The sequence below is a fragment of the Gopherus evgoodei genome, chromosome 5, assembly GCF_007399415.2.
Source record: "Gopherus evgoodei ecotype Sinaloan lineage chromosome 5, rGopEvg1_v1.p, whole genome shotgun sequence".
In the NCBI taxonomy this organism is placed as follows: domain Eukaryota; kingdom Metazoa; phylum Chordata; order Testudines; family Testudinidae; genus Gopherus; species Gopherus evgoodei.
Window position 1 is genome coordinate 92,078,693 of NC_044326.1, and position 14,926 is coordinate 92,093,618.

General features: G+C 45.4%; 1 protein-coding gene and 1 long non-coding RNA gene across 11 annotated transcripts in view; one reads left to right on the top strand and one right to left on the bottom strand.

The window, feature by feature from the left end:
• Positions 1-3,824, bottom strand: part of LOC115652135 — a 28,411-nt gene extending 24,587 nt beyond the window's left edge. The window contains exon 1 of the long non-coding RNA XR_004000561.1: positions 3,681-3,824. This is a non-coding gene — a long non-coding RNA (uncharacterized LOC115652135). The remainder of the gene's footprint in view (positions 1-3,680) is intronic.
• A 98-nt stretch (positions 3,825-3,922) lies between these two features.
• ELF2 (E74 like ETS transcription factor 2) overlaps positions 3,923-14,926 on the top strand; it is a 70,436-nt gene continuing 59,432 nt past the window's right edge. Inside the window, exons 1-2 of one of the 10 annotated variants that reach the window (XM_030563767.1) lie at positions 3,934-4,173; positions 4,716-4,927. The gene's annotated coding sequence lies outside the window, so the exon portion shown is untranslated. The other 9 variants (XM_030563765.1, XM_030563770.1, XM_030563775.1 and 6 more) reach the window with 9 other exon arrangements.

Here is a 14,926-nt window from a genome sequence, read left to right on the forward strand (position 1 = left end):
TGAAAATGAGAAGCGCATCTCATGAAGCTTTCCCAATGAGCAAAGGCGTTAAATAAATGTCTAAAGAGTTAGCACTACTTAATTAATAGTAATTACAAAATGAACCAGCTGAGATTGAGCGGTTGGTGGGACTTAAACTCCTTCATTGCTTCTGTGTCATTTCATTAATATAATTTCTTCCCCTTCACCAGAGTGACAAAGGCAGTAAACTCACTACAGGCAGATTCAGATATGCCTCACCATCTGAGGGTACTGCTTAAAAGCAATGTGGACTGCAAGCTCCTATGTGGAAGAGTGTCAGACCAGCATCAGTTCAACTGCTGACGCCACAGAATCCCTCTGGACCACCCCAGCAGCAACAATTTTGCAGTTGCAGCTCTCAGCAGCTGCAGGTCCGTGCATCTGAACGGAGAACAAGGAGCCTGTCTCTCCTGTGCTCCCAAAAACCATCCCCCACTGATGCCTAAGCAGTGTGGAGAAGGAAACTGCTGGATTGGAATGTAAGTCCAAGAGCTGGACCTGTGGGAGGTTAGTGATGGTAGGAGTAAGGGAAAAGGAGCCTAAGTGGAAGCAACTGGGACTGGAGGTTGGCAGGAGTGAGGGAAACTGGAACTGGTAGCTGAGGTGGGGGGAGACTGGGCCTGGCTAGGTAAAGAGCCTGGGAGCTAGGAGCCAGGGGGAAACTGACTGACTGGCTGGGCCAGGAAACTGGAACCGAGAACCAGTGGGGTGGAAGAAGTAGTTGAGGGGAAGAGACAGATCTGACAAGGAGTCAGGCTGAGGGGAGAAAACTGGGACTGACCAGGCAACAAGACTGGGACTGGGAGCCAGGGGAGGGAGATTGGGAGAGGGAGCTACTGGGGTAGGGTGACTGGACACCAGGGATGGGGAGAAAGACAGATCAGATGAGGAGCTGAAAAGGAGAAGTGGGACTGTCTGGGCAAGGAGACCGGGAGCTGGAGGTGAAAGGGACTGAGAATGGCTAGGCAAGGGGACCAGGAATCTGCAAAGGGGAGACGAGGATTTGTAGGGCAAGGAGACTGAGACTGGGACGAGAAGCCTAACCAGTGTAGATTGGGACTGGCTAGGGGAGGAGAATGGGATTAGGACAAGGAGCTAGGGAGGGGAAGGGACTAGTGGAAAACATACTATGTGATCGTGTAATTAAAGACTGTATCATAACGCAAACACAGAAGGAGGCTGAATTAAGATTTCACGGGAAATCTTAATGAAGTTCTTTTAACATGTTTTTTTATGTGTATTCTGTACATAAATTTCTATTCTATTCCAGATCTTAAATCACAGCCAACACTGTGGCATTTTAGCATGGCTACAGAGGGTTCAATTTGGAGCTCACAGCTGTTTTATATCAGTGTAACTCATTGACATCAGTGGAGTTATTCCTGATACACACTAGTATGAAAGCAAAATGAGGACAAGAATGTACATGGCACATCACTGAAGGGATGATAAATGTATTATACATTTGGATTATTTTAACAATTGTGTGGTTTTTTTATTTGTAGAAAACTTGAATGGACATGCCAACACTGTCACTACATGTTATTGGGTAAGCCATTTTTAACATAACTGTTTTCAAAAGGAACTCTTATTACATGAGTATGTGTGTTTGTGTTTACAATCTGTATCTCCCTTCATTTTCAGAAACAAGCATACATTAGTTCTGTATTTTTATTTTTTTTTTACAATTTTTCAGCCAATTCAGAGCTTTTTTGACAATATAAAAATGTTGACAGAAAAGATTTTGAAAGTATGTAGCCTTATGTGCTCATTTCTTTTCATATGTCATTTCACTCATGCTTTAAGACCAACTTTTTCAAACTTTGGCCCTTAAAGTTAAGCACCTAAATCCATATTTAGGTACTTAAATGAAAGTGGCCTGGTTTTCAGAAGCGCCAAGCTGCTGGTACACAGGCAGGCTGTGGATCTTGGAGAACCTTCGGGCTTGGAGACAGTCCTACAACCTTTCCCATGGATGAGAAGAATCCCCATTTCCTTGCCAGGATGACATGGGGGAGATCACTGTGAAGGAATCTCCACAACGGTCTTAATGCAATAATTTTGTAATGTCATACTACTCCACTAAGATCTCATTTCCTGCCCTGGTTATAACATTGGAAATTATCCAGGGTAAAGTCTGATCAAAGTGCACCACAGCAGAAATGGAAAACTAACCACCAACTCAAGTTCTGTGGACTTGCTTTGAGAGGAATAGGGGAGAGAAGAGAAAGTTGGGAATTTTTCAATATGAGCTGTTGACCAACAAAACAACAAATCTCATTATTTTAGGTTGAATGCTAACCAAACTTGATAGTGTTATTGTGTCATCTTATTGCAGACTGACTAAGCTCCAGTCCTGCAAACATATGGAGGTGTTTAACTTCACTAGTGCAAGTAGTTGCTATTTGATTCAGCTATGTTTACAGAAACTGTCACTGAAAGTGTTCTTTTTATTATTTTCACTGTTACAAGCATGAATAGTAAGTGGACTATTAATGTACAGCCTCTATTTTGCAAGTGACAGCTGCTCTTGCAACTAAGAATCATTGTTTTATTGCAGCAGAAAACAGTTTCTACAAATGTGTGGGTACCCAAACATCAGAGCTTTAAACCCCATACAAGTCTTTTAGCGTTTTTTCTTTTTATACTGATATAATTAAATTTACCAGTACATCTTCATTTCCATTAATAAGACATTGTTACAGAACGCAGCTATATAAAACAAAGAAACAACACGTTATAATATTACACATTACCAGAACAAAACATGTTTATTGATTATTTTTTTTGCAAAAATAGTTGGAAGGAAAAGCCAAAGTACTTCTTCAGCAAGACAATTTATGTTCTATTAATATTTATGATACATACTTACTAAAATTTAAAAGTTTTTTTTTAAATCTGAAAAAGGAGGGCTATTAATTTAAGAGAGAATAGATCTGACTAGAAACATCACCCAATATAAATACAAATGAATAAGTATGGAAATATAGAAAGAAAAAAAAAATACACAGCAAAATCTAATTTGAAAGTCACTTGAAAGTGAGACACTTTATTATATTTTAACTGACAATGTAGATTATAAAGTTCTCAGAACCAAAATCATACATAATTCTGGGTAATCTTCAGGGGAAATCATGGACATCAATACAAAGATTATCAATTAATCACAGCAATGAGCAAACTGCTGAAGCATACTGAGGACACTGAATACTTGTGTTCTAGTTTTTCTCTGTCAATCTAGATTCTTTCTGTTCCAGACAATCCAAATCCAGTAAAATCCTTTTATTATTCTTATATTCTCCCTGCTTTGCTCCTCCTTCCCTTAACCTACATCTACTCACCCACCTCTGCACCCCATTGATCTCCTCCATCACCCTCATTCTCTAAAATCTGCCTCAGTGTCCCCCACTCCTGTTCTCTCATCCGCCATCCTCTCGGATCCCTGATCTGTCCCCCCCCCGCCAACCCAATTTTTTGCTCCATCACCAAGATCTGCTCCAGCCTCCTCCTCCGTCCCCCAACTCGATCTGTTCCTCGTCTCCTTCCGATCCACTTCTGCTTCCTAAACACCTACCTCGACCCCTTCCTTCATCCTCCCGGCCCCCTCTTTGCCCCTTCGCCCCCACTCCCCCGATCTGTTCCGCTCCCCAGCCACTCACCCGCCAGCTGCTGGGTGCTCGCTGCTCCATCCCTCCTGCCGGCGCCTGCCTCGCTCGGCTCCCCGCGGCCGTTCCCTTGGCCAGAGACAGGAGCCCTAGGGAGGCACAGGGTGAGGGCAGCGGCTTCACGTCGCCAGTGGGCATGTGCGGAGGCTGCGCGCATGCCCGCTGGGGCCCCGTTCGGGGTGCGAGCATGTGCAGAAGGGAAAGGGGCACGTTCTGAGGCAGGGCAGATTCTGCTGTTACACTGGCCAAGCCCCCTCCCACCCCCCGGGGCGGCTGCTACTGCTGGGGAGGCCCCGGCTCCCAGTCTCCGGGTTCTCGGCCTAGGGGAGACCGGGTGACGTGACGTGACGCCAGCCCCTGACACACGGGCACGGTAGGCGAGCAGGGGTGTTGCTGCCGCCTCCTCCCCGTGTGCGCCAGGGGGCCGGACCCTGCCACCTCCGCTCCGCTCCTCTGGCGACAGCGACCTGGCAGCGGCGACTCGGGGGTGAGTCCGGCCTGGGTGCGGGCGGGTCCTTCTCCCCCGCTCTGCGTGGCGGGCCGGAGCGAGCTGATGGAGGGGCCGCTTCAGGTGGCCGATTGGTGTCTGGCTGAGCCCAGCCGGTTCCCGGCGGGTGTCTCCGTGGCCCTCTCCAGGGGGCTGGGCTGCTGGCTCGCCCTGCCCGGGGGAGTGCCGGGGCGGGCTTCACCCCGCAGCTGTTTATCCTGAGACTTCGGTAACACCCCGCTACGCGCGTGTGTCCTGGGCAGGAACAAGGACCTGCCCGGGCAGCGCCCCGGCTTCCTCCCCCAGCCGGAGCAATAGGAGATGGGCGGGGGGGAAGGGGGCAGGTGCTGTAGGTATTTACCCCCGCGGAAGGGCTGTCAGCCGGGGGCGGGGGGACTTGCTCCGCTCTCACTCGCGCAGTTTGGTGCTGTGCAAATAAACAGGCTTGAGGGAGACGTCTCCGGAGAGCCGGGGCGATCTGCAAGGCAACCGCCTGCCCGCTCCGTGCTGGGGTTGACTGAGGCCATCGTGTTGCTTTGCAGCCGAGCGGACTGAAATGGAGCAGTTTGAATCGGTCCTTGGCGAATGAGCTGTCGGCGTTACACCAACAGCATCCCCTCCCCCGCAGGAGCCTGCACTTTCAGTTTCATGGGTATTTACTCGCCCCCTTCCCCGCTCGGCGTTGCGTGGAACTCCTCGGGGACGCGACACTCAGGCAGAGGGTTTGTAGTCACATTTGCCTTTCTTCGTGGCTGTGAGTAGCTGTGGATGGCGTGTTACTAGTTTTGGAAGTCAGTTTTTAAACAGTGAGTGCGTGCGTGCTGGGCGGAGGAGTTGGTGGCTTGGACGTGTTTTTCACCTCTGTTGAGAACAGCAGCGTGAATCAGCCTACAATCCACATACGAATGTTTTCCAGGGTAGGAGCGCAGTAACTGAGACCATCGGTCTGTGTTTTTCCCTGTGATTAGTTCCTGTGCTGCTCTAGCTCTTTGATGTGTCTTGCTTGGTTTTATGGTGGTGCTGTTCATGGGGATTCCCGTCCTGTCGTTTATATGACCTACTAAACACAGAAATGTTAGGGAGTCATTACCAGAGGGCTCAGATCCTGGAAGGGGAGGGGAGATTCCCAGCCAGGCACGATGGCAGTTCTCTTTAGCTGTCAGTATAAACATAGCCTCAGGAATCTTTGTGTGTTTAGTTTTCTACTTTCATGAAAATACCTATTATATGTTTCTTCATGTTACTTGCTAGTCCAGAAGCAGAACTTCAGATTGATAAATATGAACAGCTACACGTTTGTATAGTAACTTGAAAGGGTATTAGAAAAATATTATAGAAATGTTCTCCTGTTTACCTATGATGGGCCAAGTAAGATGGCAGCCTTAGCTTGCCCTGTGATGGCTGGTTAGCTGGTAGCCATTACTCAAGTTTACCTTAAAAAAAAACATTTATTTTCTGCCACCGTCCCTTTCCTAATCCTTTTCTCTTATTGTAATATAATTAAATACTGTTGTTTTTAAACTATCATGGCTCATTTCTAAGATTGTCCATTTATGTTCTTTTTGAACTCTTGCTTATATATAACTGAATATATTAATATTTTGTAAAATATATTAAAATCTATCAATTTTATATTTGTTTTTACTTACTAGCCCCTTTAAAGCTTTTATTAAAATAATTTAATTCCTCATTTCCTCTTTCCTAGTCCCTCCCTAGGACTAGTCACTGCCATGTCCTCCACAAATACTATTTAACTATTTTACCCCTTTAACATAGAACAGCAGCAGCAGCAACTTTTTAAAGTAGTCTAAAGATCCTAATTTTTGTGGAATACTACTTGCTTCCAGAGGATATACTGTATTATGTCCTTGTCATGCCATCTAACAGTCAACTTTTAAAATGTATACTGAGTGTTATTCAGAACTTAAATTTAGTATTCCCATTATCAGTGCTACAGTAAATTTGGATCATAACATCAGATGTACAGTTATTAGGTATTTCTTGATGTGCACATAGTCTCAGACTTCTATGTTGATATCATAAGTAGTCAAGACAAAGGGCATGAAATCAGGATTCAGACACAAATGTAGATATTCTGGTATATGAAAATCTGAGATGCAGAAAACACTTGATTATTAGAATGTTGTTTCAGAGCTTGTTTCTTTTGCTCTAAGCAATATAGGCCTAAATGCTATGATATGGCCATTTTGTACCACGCTGCGCATGCCAAAACAGCTCTAAGATCAGTATAAAAGGATATTGCTGAAGTGTGGGTGTCAGAGAAAATTTTAGTCAATGCATGGAAAAAAAAAGATTGGGATTATTTACCTTAGAGTATGGCTACACTTGACGTTTCAAAGCGCTGCCACGGCAGCGCTGCGGGAGCGCTTTGAAGTGTGAGTGTGGTCGGAGCGCCAGTGCTGGGAGAGAGCTCTCCCAGCGCTGCACGTAAACCACATCCCTTACGGGTGTAGCTTGCAGCGCTGCGGCACTGATTACACTGAGGCTTTACAGTGCTGTATCTTGCAGCGCTCAGGGGGGTGTTTTTTCACACCCCTGAGCGCGAAAGTTGCAGCGCTGTAAAGCGCCAGTGTAGCCATGGCCTTAGAGATGAGGTATGAGGGACATAAAACATACAAAATAATTAATAGAGTAGAAAAAATAGAGTGAATCAAAGCTTCAGATCTATCTAAGAAAGTAAGAACTAGGGGACATTCAATGAAATTAAAAAGTGGCAAACTCAAAACAGTTAAAAGGAAATAACTTCACACAATACACAATTAATCTGTGGAACTTGCTGCCACACAACATAATAGAGGCCAAGAGTTTAGCAGGATTCAGATGGAGATTAGTCATTGGTATGGATAACAGAAATATCCAGCGATAATGGTAAATACTGACCAAAAAAAAAAGTTTTACAGGGGATAGAAACCCTCATGGCTAGGAGCTTGAGATAACGTCTAACTACTGAGATTTTGGAGGAAACTCTCTGCCTACACTACAGGGTTTCCTGCATCTTCCTCTAAAGGTGCTAGTACTTGCCACAGTTGGTGACAGGTTACTAGATGAGACCGACTGGTAGTCTGATCCAGTATGGCAGTTTCTATGTAACTGGCCACAGAAAGATTACTTCAATGCAGGGGGATCCGTTGGGGATGTGGCCAGAATTTTTTGCCGTGGTGATTCTTAGTGCTTGTATTAGCAAGTTGGAACTGGTAACTGGTATAATTTGGCAACTCAGGCTGTTCTGAATTCACTGAGGGACCAACCCAGTGGACAGATGGCCTTGGACCAGGGACTGCAAAGACCACCATTGCATCCCCTACTTAAGCAGTGGTGGGTGCTCAGCAACTGTAACTGAAGGTCTGTGCCTGAATCTAAGGCCTTGTCTACACTGCCACTTTACATTGCTGAAACTTTCTTTCTCAGAGGTGTGAAAAACACTCCCCTGAGTGATGCAAGTTTCAGCGCTGTAAAGTGGCAGTGTTGACAGTGCACCAGCGCTGGGAGCCACTCCCCTCTTGGGGGTGGGTTTTTTACAGCATGACATGACTACACACTCATGTTAAAGGCAGTGCTTTAACGTTGGCAGTGAAGACATACCCTTAATCTTCTCTTTCTGGGTAATGACAGCAAATGACAAGGAGTAACAATGATTCAAATTTTCATCTGCAAATGCCTTTTTTTTTTTAAACCAGGGTTTGAATATCATCTGGGGAAAAATCTCACATAAGTACTTTAATTATAGGTGTACCAGAGAGTAATAGTGAAAATTTGCTGAGGTACAGAAGCCACTATATTTGTTAAATTGGGCTCCAGTGCTGATGTGAAATCCTGTTTCAGGTAAAGAGACTCTTCCAGGGTTCTGGATTAGTGGATCCCAGTGCAGGATTTGGGCCTGAATTTGTAACTGCTGGTAATTTAGTTTCTTAGCTGACTGCCCCATCCTCTGTATTGCATCTGTGGAAGGATTTGCTGCTGTTTTGAAAAGTAGTATAGTATGTTGCTGCTGACTTCATCCATATCAGCGCCTATCAAAATCCATCTCCCACACTCTGGGTATAAAAGAGGTTAATGTTTCAACTACCCTAAGTTCCTTCTGTCTTCTGCAGGAGCAGATGTCTGAGCACATCTCAGTATCCTTAAAGCTTCCCTTGTTTAATTTATTTGTTGCTGCTGCTGTTCCTTTTCTGCCCTTCTAAGCACTGCTTTTGTCTAGATTGTGTGGTTTGTTTTTGTTTTTAAACCCAACAACCCAGTTTTGAAGTACCTGTGTCATTCAGGGTCCATCCCTCTTAGTCTCCTTTTTCTTCTGTTTTTCTGCTCTGTTGGGCTGGTTAGGCCTTGTTATGACGCTTTGAACTCTTTGTACCATCTTTATTTAAATATTCTCTAATAAACTTTTAAGTCTGTTGCCAAGCAGAATCATGGCTACCAGGATAGACTGAAAGCCTTGGGCTTTATATGACCTGGTGATGTTGGTCACTGATAATTCATTGACTTCAGTGACTGGGAGAGCAAAGAATCCTGCGGCACCTTATAGATTAACTAATAGACTTATTCACCCATGGAGCATGAGCTTTCATGGGTGAATACCCACTTCATTGGATGCATGTAGTGGAAATTTCCAGGGGCAGGTATATATATGCAAGCAAGAAGCAAGTTAGAGATAACGAGGTTAGTTCAATCAGGGAGGATGAGGCCCTGTTCTAGCAGTTGAGGTGTGAAAACCAAGGGAGGAGAAACTGGTTTTGTAGTTGGCAAGCCATTCACAGTCTTTTGTTTAATCCTGAGCTGATGGTGTCAAATTTGCAGATGAACTGAAGCTCAGCAGTTTCTCTTTGAAGTCTGGTCCCGAAGTTTTTTTGCTGCAGGATGGCCACCTTAAGATCTACTGTTGTGTGGCCAGGGAGGTTGAAGTGTTCTCCTGCAGGTTTTTGTATATTGCCATTCCTAATATCTGATTTGTGTCCATTTATCCTTTTCCATAGAGACTGTCCAGTTTGGCCGATGTACATAGCAGAGGGGCCTTGCTGGTGTATGATGGCATATATTACATTGGTGGACGTGCAGGTGAATGAACCGGTGATGGTGTGGCTGATCTGGTTAGGCCCTGTGATGGTGGCGCTGGTGTAGATATGTGGGCAGAGTTGGCATCGAGGTTTATTGCATGGATTGGTTCCTGAGCTAGAGTTACTATGGTGCGATGTGCAGTTACTGGTGAGAATATGCTTCAGGTTGGCAGTTTGTCTGTGGGCGAGGACTGGCCTGCCATCCGAGGCCTGTGAAAGTGTGGGATCGTTGTCCAGGATGGGTTGTAGATCCCTGATGATGCGTTGGAGGGGTTTTAGCTGGGGACTGTATGTGAACAGGTATGAACAGGTCTGACTACCAAAAGGAGGCCGCCAGACAACTCTCCAGTACCAAATTCTACAGGCCACTTCCCTCAGATCCCACTGAGGAATACACTAAGAAACTGCACCATCTACTCAGGACACTCCCTACGCTAACACCAGAACAAATCAACATACCCTTAGAACCCTGACCAGGGTTATTCTGTCAACTACCCAAGATCCACAAACCCGGAAATCCTGGACGCCCCATCATCTCGGGCATTGGCACTCTCACTGAAGGACTGTCTGGATATGTGGACTCTCTACTCAGACCTATGCCACCAGCACTCCCAGCTGTCTCCGTGACACCACTGATTTCCTGAGGAAACTACAATGCATTGGTGACCTTCCAGAAAACACCATCCTAGCCACCATGGCTGTAGAGGCCCTCTGCACAAACATCCCACACACAGATGGAATACAAGCTGTCAGGGACAGTATCCCTGATGATGCCACAGCACAACTGGTTGCTGAGCTCTGTGCCTTTATGCTCGCACACAACTGTTTCAAATTTGATGACAATATATATCTCCAGATCAGTGGCACCACTATGGGCACCCACATGACCCCACAATATGCCAATATTTTTATGGCCGACTTGGAACAACGCTTCCTCAGCTCTCGTCCACTCACGCCCCTTCTCCACCTACGCTACATTGATGACATCTTCATCATCTGGACCCATGGGAAGGAGACTCTCTGGAAAAATTCCACCACAGTTTCAACAGCTTCCACCCCACCATCAACCTCAGCCTGAACCAATCTACATGGGAGGTCCACTTCCTAGACACCACGGTGCAAACAAGTGATGGTCACATTAACACCACCTTATACCGAAAACCTACCGACCGCTATGCCTACCTTCATGCCTCCAGCTTCCATCCCAGGCACACCACATGATCCATTGTCTACAGCCAAGCACTGAGGTACAGCCGCATCTGCTCTAACCCCTCAGACAGAGACCAACATCTACAAAATCTCCACCAAGCATTCTCAAAACTACAATACCCACACGAGGAAATAAGGAAACAGATCAACAGAGCCAGACTTGTACCCAGAAGCCTCCTACTGCAAGATAAACCCAAGAAAGAAACCAACAGGACTCCACTGGCCATCACATTCAGTCCCCAGCTAAAACCCCTCCAACGCATCATCAGGGATCTACAACCCATCCTGGACAACAATCCCACACTTTCACAGGCCTCTGGTGGCAGGCCAGGTCCTCGCCCACAGACAAACTGCCAAACTGAAGCATATTCTCACCAGTAACTGCACACCGCACCATAGTAACTCTAGCTCAGGAACCAATCCATGCAACAAACATCGATGCCAACTCTGCCCACATATCTACACAAGCGCCACCATCACAGGACCTAACCAGATCAGCCACACCATCACCGGTTCATTCACCTGCACGTCCACCAATGTAATATACGCCATCATACGCCAGCAATGCCCCTCTTCTATGTACATCGGCCAAACTGGACAGTCTCTATGGAAAAGGATAAATGGACACAAATCAGATATTAGGAATAGCAATATACAAAAACCTGTAGGAGAATACTTCAACCTCCCTGGCCACACAACAGCAGATCTTAAGGTGGCCATCCTGCAGCAAAAAAACTTCAGGACCAGACTTCAAAGAGAAACTGCTGAGCTTCAGTTCATCTGCAAATTTGAAACCATCAGCTCAGGATTAAACAAAGACTGTGAATGGCTTGCCAACTACAAAACCAGTTTCTCCTCCCTTGGTTTTCACACCTCAACTGCTAGAACAGGGCCTCATCCTCCCTGATTGAACTAACCTCGTTATCTCTCATGTGCTTCTTGCTTGCATATATATATACCTGCCCCTGGAAATTTCCACTACATGCATCCAATGAAGTGGGTATTCACCCACGAAAGCTCATGCTCCACAACGTCTGTTAAGTCTGTAAGATGCCACAGGATTCTTTGCTGCTTTTACAGATCCAGACTAACACGGCTACCCCTCTGATAAGTGACTGGGCGAAGTCTAGTGTTTAGACTTGCTAAATTTCTCATCTTCTCCAACAGTATTCAAAAGATTATTAGGGCTGTCTCAAATTCCTGTGGATAGATTCTCGGATACTATAGTGATGTGGGCCATAAATATATCTAGATAGGCCTAGTTGACTGACTGGTACTTAGCATCTGACACCATGTGTGACAAGTAGCCCTTAGTCTTAGAAGACTCATCTCTTTGCCAGAAGTGTTTTTTGGACCACCAAAAGTAACAAAGATCACAGTCTCGCCTTTGTCTATGAGGAGTGTAAAGGTCAGTGCCAGGAGCTCCTTGATGCAACTTGCAACTCCAACTCAGTTTCTTTGCATCTAGACTCAGCATTTCATGGCAAGAGGGAGAAGCTGAAGAGGTACAGTGGGACAGGCAGTGCCATCCCTATGGGGGTGTGGTTCCTGGGGCAGAAGTGACGGATTCGTCTCTTCTGGGACCGACCGTGCCAGCCACTCGCACTGGCTGGCGGCGTCCCCCAAAGTGCGGGGCCTGGAGCAGTCTTTCCGATTTGCCCTACCCAAGGGATGGCTTTGGTAACAGGTGTTTCTCCCCTCCTCATTCCTACTTACCAGTCACAGAAGGCATGGTACCAAGTCATTCTCTTAGCTGCTTTCTGTTACCAAGGAGGTGTGATGCCTCATTGTTGCTTCCTTGGTGTTAGTATTCTTGATTCCAATGGCTCTGGGAGATGCAGTGGTGCTGTGTCATAACTTTAGTCCCAGATTTGGACCTTAGCGTCCAAAATATGGGGGTTAGCATGAAAACCTCCAAGCTTAGTTACCAGCTTGGACCTGGTACTTGCTGCCACCACCCAAAAAATTAGAGTGTTTTGGGGCACTCTGGTCCCCCTGAAAAACCTTCCCTGGGGACCCCAAGACCCAAATCCCTTGAGTCTCACAACAAAGGGAAATAATCCTTTTTCCCTTCCCCCCTCCAGGTGCTCCTGGAGAGATACACAGACACAAGCTCTGTGAATCCAAACAGAGTGACTCCCCCTCTCCGTTCCCAGTCCTGGAAACAAAAGCACTTTCCTCTTCACCCAGAGGGAATGCAAAATCAGGCTAGCAAATCCAACACACACAGATCTCCCCCTGATTTCTTCCTCCCACCAATTCCCTGGTGAGTACAGACTCAATTTCCCTGAAGTAAAGAAAAACTCCAACAGGTCTTAAAAGAAAGCTTTATATAAAAAGAAAGAAGAAATACATACAAATGGTCTCTCTATATTAAGGTGACAAAATACAGGGTCGATTGCTTAAAAGAATATTGAATAAACAGCCTTATTCAAAAAGAATACAAATCAAAGCACTTCAGCACTTATATTCATGCAAATACCAAAGAAAAGAAACCATATAACTTACTATCTGATCTCTTTGTCCTTACACTTAGAAACAGAAGTTTAGAAAGCAGAAACTACTTCTCCAAAGCTCAGAGAAAGCAGGCAGACAGACAAAGACCTCAGACACAAAGGTAAAACCACCCAGAGTTGAAAAACTCCGGTTTCCTGATTGGTCCTCTGGTCAGGTGCTTCAGGTGAAAGAGACATTAACCCTTAGTTATCTGTTTATGACATGCTGATACTCTGTAAACCAGGAAGACTGGGGAGCTGATGCCGGTTGTGCCTTTGTTGGTACTAGTTACAGTGGTTTTGTCATCTTCCTCCTCCGTAGACTCTAGCATGGATTTTCCCCTTTTTACTCCACTTTAGGCTTTGGCACACACACCTGAGTAATTAGGCTTTGCCTTATCTTTCTGGCTGCACTATGTCTGAATTCAACACAATTTTTATCCTGGACCAGCATTTCCCCTGTCTGAACTGTATCTCTAGAGGGTCTCTGGACTCTTATAAACCTTCTGCATCACCTTTTTCTTATGGAGCCATGGGCCTTTGGCCTTGTTTGGCTTTTGTGACCTTCTCAGTCTTCGGGAATGAGAGCCAGGGGGCTGATCTCTAAAAAGGAATAGGCAGAATTCTCCTCAGCGTAGATGCCTGTCCTTTAACGCAGGGGTTCTTAGCCTTGGAGTTTTGAACAGGTGTTAGGGCTTTGCAGTCACTCTGTTTTCCCCATATTGTTAAATAGGAAGTGGAGTTCTGGCTAGATGAGGAGGGTCTCGGGGTGGTCTTGGGATTGAAAACATTGAGAATCATTCTAAGAAAATTATCTAGCCTTTAATCTTATGTTCCCAATTTGGCATTAATATAAAGTTCCTTTGAAAGTTTTGAGTACTTTTACCCACATCTGACTCTGGGGTCTTTAGTAGCAGCCATCCCTAATGATTTTGATTTGAGAAGGAAATAATGACTATCTGATCACCTTGATAGTTCTCCATCAAGAGCAGAAATTGTAATCCAGGGGATGAGTTGTCAGAAATTAGTTGTTTGTTACATGTTCTGTAAATGGGGCAGGGCCTCAACTAGATCTGTAAACCAGCTAGGAAAAATACCAGAATCCCCCCATCTTTGTTTCAGGGATAAGCAGGATCCAGCATCTCAGAGAGGTGTCTTTCTCCTAGGTGGAGGATAAAAATTGCTCTGCACATTCCCTCTGACCCTTATTGTTCAGAAAGCCAAACAGGACAGTCTTATGCTGTTAATATCCCTGTCCTGGGCTTGACGGTCTGAGTTCTCTAACTTCGTGGAACTCATACTGGAGCCTTAAGTCCTGCTTCCCAGTCTACCAGATCTTTCATCTCAGGGTTGGAATGAGATTCTGTTCTTGGAGCCATAGTTGCAGGCTGACAGTTTAGTTTTTGAATTGATGGGGTCACTAGATTGAGTGTTCTGTTGAGGTCCAAAAATTCTATTGAAAAGCAGGATGTGTTCTACAAAAAAATTTGTCTTAAAAAAATCTTCAGTAGGCCAGCTGAGAAATGGATAACTATGCAACAGTCCTGTATTCTCTAATTTTGGTCTCTCTACTTGATTTAAAACAGTAAGATCTGTCTATCAACCTGACCATTCACTATTCTCCCTGCTGTCTCTCTCAAGATGGCATTCATCATACCTGTAAATTAACCCAGCAAAGGGCTAGTGAGATCCAGGGCCTGATGAGTGATTTCTGTGTACGCTGTGTTCAATAAGAATAAGGTGGTCCTGTATCTTCCCCCTGAATTTCTCATTGAGATGGAAACCAGAGACCATCACACTCAGGCCATTGCCGTTTATCCTCCTCTTCCCTCACCTCATTGACAGCCAGGTGAGGTGCATCTTAAGAAAGGCCCTAGTTATTTAAATAGGACCAAACCAATCTAGAAGTGCCCCAGACTACTTGTCATAGAAGGAAAAGACTGGGGTCAGTATCTCAATGTACATTGTCCAAATGTG